Source organism: Pseudorca crassidens, chromosome X, assembly GCF_039906515.1.
Source record: "Pseudorca crassidens isolate mPseCra1 chromosome X, mPseCra1.hap1, whole genome shotgun sequence".
Classification (NCBI taxonomy): domain Eukaryota; kingdom Metazoa; phylum Chordata; class Mammalia; order Artiodactyla; family Delphinidae; genus Pseudorca; species Pseudorca crassidens.
This window is the reverse complement of record NC_090317.1, coordinates 43,548,240-43,555,485: the sequence shown is the minus strand read 5'-3', so window position 1 is coordinate 43,555,485 and position 7,246 is coordinate 43,548,240. Positions and strand designations below refer to the sequence as shown.

The 7,246-nt window shown below is 54.6% G+C and overlaps 1 pseudogene; it reads left to right on the top strand.

Moving 5' to 3' along the window:
- The first annotated feature begins 409 nt into the window (after window positions 1-409).
- Window positions 410-7,246, top strand: LOC137217417 (nuclear RNA export factor 2-like; annotated as a pseudogene).

Below are 7,246 nucleotides of genomic sequence, written 5' to 3'. Positions count from 1 at the left end.
AAAGAAAGGTTGGAGTTCTTTCCCAGGTAATTCTGGCGAGAGGAGCCCTCGTTTTGAACGTGATGGGTGTGACCTCAGCCTTCAAACCTCCAGGAGGATGATGGAAACGTGGTGAAGAGGGATGTCCAGGAGGACCCCGAAGTAAGCCAGTAAGTGGCCAGGCAGCAGGGTTTGTACACAGCAGCCCCTGGGACTATGCACCTCTCTCACTCTCCGTGGACTTGTTTTTCTTCTCTCACTGCAAAACTGAAGCATGCTAGAAGTGAAATAATGGTTGAGCAATCCTAATTGTAGAGCTGGTGTCAAAGAGACGAGGGTGTACAGAAGACTTTCTTAGCACTTATGGCCACTCACCGTCCTTCTCTCCACGTCCCCCCTGCAGCTCTCCTTGTACTATCCGAGGCAACAAGAGAGGAGTGAGATGGCACAGTGAAGGCCACATGCATACTACTGTGTGGAGAAACAGAAAACCTCTGCAGAGGGAAATGGGGGAGAACACACAAGATGGAACCCCAGGGAGCTGGTTCAGGGTCACAGTGAGTATCCTGTAAAATGTACGGAATGTGCAGGAGAGAAAAGGCAGGGGGAACTGTGTTGGTCTCATGTAGAGATGCTGGTTTCTTTCACTGGGGACAGTTTGTAATCTGTCCTTTTTATTACCAGGAGTTAACAGTCTTGTTCATCTAAGGGCAGGTTCAGAGAAGCAATGTACAGGGAGCAGGCTGACCGTGAGGAGAACGGAGGAGCCTGTCTCAAAGCAAAGATGGAAACTACTGCCAAGGATATGGAGCGACTCCACATTGGAGGTCTCAGCTTGGCAAGCTGAGTGTGGGAGACAGAGGGTCGAGCCTCTGGAGACCTTGTCTGAGGGGCAAGCAGTGTGTGCGCTGGGTAGGATCTCCTGGAAATTGATAAAAGGAAGATCATCTCTGACACCTTGATTATGTGGAAGAGAGTTTGACTGGAGAGAAAGAGTACTTAGGAAATCCATATTACGCACACCCGTAAGAAATCATGCCAGTGTTCCCTTCTTTACAAGCCCTTTCAAGCCCAGTAGAAGGCCGGAAAAGAACAGGAAAAGGTTCCTCCTGCAGCCTAAATTCCCTGTTGTCTGTCCTCTCTCCCATGCCTTCTTTTCATCTTTAGATTCCTTATGGGATAAAGTATGACAAGACATGGCTAATGAAGTCAATCCAGAGCCATTGCAGTGTCCCCTTCACTCCAGTGGACGTAAGAGAGGATGCCGAAGCCAGACGCGTGGGCACAGGGAAGGGGGAGAGAGAGAGACCTGGTTCAGCAGGGTCTGTTGGCTTCTGATTCTATTGTTGTTGCATTCAATCCCTGTAGTTGCACTTTATGCAAAATGGGGCTCGGTTCTTTGTCCAGGAAGCTAGCACTGCCTCTGCATTGATGGATGTCAGCTACAAGATTCGTGACAAGGAGAGCCGAAAGGTGTGTGTCGAGGGCGTTACGTGTACCTCATCCTGAGGAAGGAGTACAGGCCAGGGGCTGGTTGTCTTCTTTGGAACTAGAGTTCCTGGTGCTTACCCCACCTCTTCTTCCTGCAGATACCTGTCTTTGTCAGCCCCTCCGCTGTTCCCTACTCTGTGCGGGATAAGTTGAAGCCAGAAGAAATGGAGCAGCTAAAGGTAATGGAGACTCACGGCGAGTAGTGTGCCAGCGCTCAGACCCACCTCTCCTTCCTCCAGACCCCCGTCCCCCTCGCCCCCGATTTCCCTGCAACCACCACAGCCTCAGAGCGGCTCTCTCCATCTCTCTCTCCGCAGCTGACCTTGAGCAAACGATTTGATGTCTCCCAGCAAGCTCTTGACCTCCAGAGGCTCCGCCTTGACCCAGGTACAGCTGACAGCAGTAATTCTAGGGCGGGTGAGGGCAGAGGGGTCTTCCTGGAGGGAGAACTTAGGGATGGTAACGTGGGGAGGGGCTGGTGCTGGCCCCACACCCCACTCAGCCATCCTATTCCCTCCCCTCTCCTTCCTGAAGACTTGGTGGGCTATGATATTGATATATTTCTGAATCGAAGAAGCTGCATGGCTGCCACCCTGCAGGTCATCGAAAAGTATTTCCCTGAGGTGAGGCTGTAGGCCCAGTGCTGGTATTAGGGTAGAGGGTGGAAGAGATGGGGTGGAGGGCAGATTTGTCTCCAAGGTCCTAGATAGTAACCTTCACTCTACCTCTTCTTGCCCCAAAGCTGTTGTCCTTGAACTTGAGCAGCAACAAACTGTACCAGCTGGATGGCCTGTCTGACATTATACAGATGGCCCCCACGGTCAAGATCCTGAACCTCTCCAAAAATGAGGTGAGAAGAGGGAGCCAGGTCAAAGTTGGGTTGAGAGTGGGGGGTGGGGCATGTTAGTGTCCATCAGAGTGATGACAGGAGGCAGGTGAAGGTACCTGTGTGGGAGGGAGGGGCCTGGGGGTGCCGGGATCCGGATGTCCCTCTTTCCCTGGGATTCCTTTTCCCACTTCTGCCCCATATTTCTCAGCTGACGTCTGTGTGGGAGTTGAGCAAGATGCAAGGGCTGAAGCTTGATGAGGTGTGGCTGCAAGGGAACCCATTGTGTGACACCTTCCCAGACCAGTCCACCTATGTAAGGTCAGTGTGAACACCCTGTCACCCTTCTTGGTGACCTTCACCCATGGGTGCCTAGACTATCTGTGACAGTGCCCCTTTGCCAAAGGTGGCAGCCCTGGTCTTCTGGGAGGATCACAGGCCCCACCTTCTGCTCTCTCTGTGCCTATCACCGGTGAGGAGTTTCCTTCCCCTGACCTGCTCACCTCTGCAGGCACTCTGGGGTCTGTTTCCAGCTCTCTGCGCCCAGCTATATTCCAGCAAGACCTCCCAAGAGTGTGCCCCAGGAAGCAGGGCTTCTCCTCCTCACCAGGACCAGGAGCGACCATCCTTGATCCAGATGTTGGCGCCCTGGACTGAGAAGGGTCCTCCAGTCCAGGGCCTCTTGCTGAGAGAAGCCTTCTTTCTTCGTGCTGAGATGGGGTTTGCCTCCCCCATTCTGAGAGGGGCCCTCTTCCCCTTCCTCCAAAGGGATACCCCCTCCCCCTGCAGGTTGACATGGGTGCTTTCCTGCGTCATGCTGAGGGCTGAGGCCATGGGTGGCTGCTGTCATGACATCCATTCTGCTGGCCCAGTGCCAGGAACTGGACCCTCCTTGGGAAAAAGCAGGGCTCCCTGAGTCAGGGGCCAGACGTGGGCTTACGCCAGTGATCAGAGGGCTTCCTGAGGCAAGAGTGGAAGGCAGAGGGCAGAGGTGGTAGAGGAGACCGAAGGACAGGCCTCTGAGGGGCACTTCCCATCCCTCCCTGCACACATCACATCATCCCGCCTGGTCCTTCACAGGAGCCCTGGGCAGCCTGAGACAGGTATGATTCCTCAGATAAAGAACCAACTCAGAGAGGTGCAGGGGTCATCGGGAGAGAAGACGGTGATCATCAGAGGGGGCCACGGATCCTCAACCCCATACTGAGCTGGGTCCTGACCCTTTCCTCCTTCTGAGGAAGATCTGCCCCCATGGCTGCTCGGTTTCCCATGCCCAAGTCTGGCTGAGCTCACACAGGTGACAAAGTTTCAGCCAGCATCCAGTGGGCCCCCAGCCCAACATGTGCATATTTTCCATTCCTACCTGGTGTGTCTGGGCGATTCTGGGGCAGGTGAAGAGCCGCAACAAGTGTGCCGTTTCCCCTTTCTTCTCTCTTCTTCCCGGACCCCGACCACGGGAGAGCTTCTTTCCCTTCCCTTTGTTGTCTCTCTCCCCGCTGTCTCTGTGCCCCTATGTCTCTCTCATCTCTCCCTTCCTACCTTCACTCCCTTTCTGTCTTCATCCCCTCCATCTCCCTCCCTGAGCCCCACCTCACTCACCTCGCTGGCCCAGCATCCTGGGCCATCCCTGGGGGGTGTCGGGGTCTTGCCAGAGTGCTGGACCCCCAGTGAAGTAGCAGAGCCCCGGGGTCCCACTCCATCCCCTCTTCTCCCCACAGCCTTCAGTGGGGCCCTGGAGGAAGGGAGGGAGGAGAAGGAAGCCCTGCAGCATGGGTTTGAAATTCTGGTCCCTGTGGCACTGGAGAAGGGAGTCCGAGTAGTCTGGGTGGGAGCTACCCAGGCGAAGGAGAGGAAGGGAGGCAGGGAAGGAATATTAAAGTGAAGGTACTGAGAGAGACGAGGAGACAGTGCCTTTCAGACAGTAAGATGACAGATGCTCAGTGCTCAACAGGTAAGTGGACTGAAAACCCCTAAAATCAGGAGCAGAGGTGGGCAAAGGGTGCTGCTGGATTGGCCAGAACACATTGATCTCTGTTTATGGTATTACTGTTTTAACTCAAAGGAAGCATTGCAATCTTGAACTATCAACCACCTCTTCTCTATTTTTGGTTTTGGACAGGGCCATCAGAGAATGTTTCCCAAAGTTGTTAAGCCTGGTAAGTGCCTACGTAAATCATTGTCTCTTACGAATGTCGGTGGCCTCTGCACCTGCCCTCAAGCCCTTTGGGTCTTGCCTAGATCACATATTGGCATTAGAACCTTAACCATTTTGGGGGACAGGGACTCCTGAAAATGACATGGATATACTTGCTGGAAAAATACCCATAAATACACACACGCACACACACAAGTTGAATATAACACTAGAGACTTCCAGGACCTCATGATGAAGACATCCACTGTAAGCTTTCCCATGGAATTTCCAGGGCCCTTTCACACCTGACCTCTGACCCTCACCCTCCAGGGTCCATCCTTTTCCCGGATCATCCAGGGCCACTCCCCTGGTCTCCACTCCTGACTTCCTCTTCCCTTCTCCAGGATGGCCAGGAGTTACAGTCACCAGTGACCGTTGACGTTGACACTCCCTACATAGTAAAGCTCTGCAAGGTGAGGAAAAGGATCAAACAACATTTGGGGTGTTGCAGGGAGGCTTTATCTACTACATAGTCTCAAGTGCCATTTGATTCCAGGGAAGCTACTTTGGATCTGATGAGCTGAAGAGCCTAGTCCTGCAATTCCTGAAGCAGTAAGTATCTCTGGGAAGCTGAGCAAGGGAGGGAGGGCTAGGACAGGTGAGGCCACCTGAGCACAGGTCTGCTCAGGGGAGTTTTCAAGTCTCATTTGAGGTCCAGACCACAGAGATAGACTGTCTTCATTGCTCCTCCTTAGGTACTACTTGATCCATGACTATGGAGACAGACAGGTTCTCGCAGGTGCTTATCACGAGGAGGCCTGCTTCTCCCTGACGATTCCCTTCCACCCCGAGGACCCAGCCCCGTGAGTATCACAGCACAGGCTGTGCTCCTGGGCTGTGTGGCTCCCCAGCAGACACAGGCAGCTCCTGCAAACACCCACCACCCACTGTTGCTCTTTGTCTCCTAGAAGCAGCTTATGCAAGTATTTCAAGGACAGCAGGAATATGAAGAAGCTCAAGGACCCCTGTGAGTGTGTCATGGGAAGACTGGGTGGGAAAGGGCGGTGAAGGGGTCAATCATAGGGCCCAGGGCGTGGCAGCCCCTGACCTTCGCTCGCTTCCCCTCCCCTCACAGACCTGCGGGTCCAGCTGCTGAAGCACACAAAACGTGTCATTGTGCACACTCTCTGTGTGTTGCCCAAGACTCAGCATGCCTTCAGCTCCTTCGTGGTGGACACGTGGTACCAGACGGTGAGCGCCTGCTTCCTCCCTCGCGTGGGCCCAGGAAGCCGCAGGTGGGTGGGAGGTGGAGGTGGTGACTGGGCGCCTGGGCTCTTCCCTTTCAGGAAACGATGCTCTGCTTCTCCGTCAGTGGGGTGTTCAAGGAAGGTGAGTGTGTGTAGACCCCCAGCGCAGATGCTCCACTGCTGCCTCCCCCTGGCCAGGCTCACACCCAGAACCACCCAGCGTCCCTGACCCCTTCCCTTCCCTTCGCTTTCTTTCCCCTTCCCTTCCCTTCCCTCCCCTTGTATTCCCTTCTGTTCCCTCCCCTCCCCTCCCCTCCTCTCCCCTCCCCTTCCCCACTGTGTTCTCCTGCCCTCAGGCTTCCCACAGACAACCCAGGTCTGAGCTGTGTCCATGCCTGTCTGCCCTGCACACCCTGGCCGTTGGGGACACAGGCTGTGGATTTTGGTGGCTCTCATCCCAGATCCTTACTCTGAGAACTTGGGCCATTACTGAACCTCTCAGTTTCCTCATTTGCAAAACAGGGTAGTAGTATCCACCTCTTGGGCGGCTGTGAAAAATGCATCCCATGAACTTGTTTGGTGGTCGTCAGGGGTCCTGTCACTGGGCGCAGACTGCTCCTATAGTTGCCCTCCCCATTCCCGACACCCTGGCCCCCGTGAACAGTTGCCCTCTCAGCATGAGTGTCCAGTCACACCCTGACTGGGGACCGCCATGTGAGCATGTACAGCACGTGTGGCTCTAAGGGGTACTGTTGTTTGTTTGCTGTTGAAGTGGAAGGAAGTTCTCAGGGCTGTGTGCGTGCCTTCACCCGGACCTTCATCGCTACCCCTGCCCGCTACGCCAGGTGAGAGCCCTGTTGTGGGTGGGAATGCCCATCCCCACCTGGGCTCAGGGGCGTGGGAATGTGGTGGCAAAGACCTTAGGTTTACTCGGCATTGTGGAAAGCCAGCAGGGAGATCCCAGGAGCAGTGTAGCCTAGTGGTTAGGAAGAGTGTGGGCTCTGGAATCGGCCTATGGGTTCTCTCCTTGAAACAACACTCACTCGCTGTGTTATCTTGGTCAAGTCACATGACCTCTGTGTGACTCAGTGTCTTCTTCCGAGAATGGGCATCAGAGCGTCCAGCCCTTGGGCTGTGGTAAAGGGTAAATGCGAAATTGCCCGTGGGTTGGGGATAAACCTATAAATCGAGTGAAGGTGGTAGACAGTCTCTCCAAAGGTGGGCTCTGTGGGGAGGGGCAGAGGTACCAGTCAAGGAACCTGGGAGACAGACACAGGAGGGACGTGGAAGGAATCTGGTTGCTGAGTGCCAGTGGGAGCAGAGTCAGTTTTGGGGGTGTGGGTGTTCATCCACCAGTTGTCTGAGGGCCCATTTTTCCTTCAGTCTGTGCATCGTGAATGACGAGCTGTTTCTGAGGGATGCCGACCCCAGCGAGACCCAGAGTGTGTTCTCCATCCCACTGCCTACACCCACCTCCAGCTCCATGCACCCCTCTCCCAGCAGCAGCAGGACATCATGCAGGCATCCTCCACCCCATCTGAGATGAACCTCTAGTGTTCTCAGAAATGA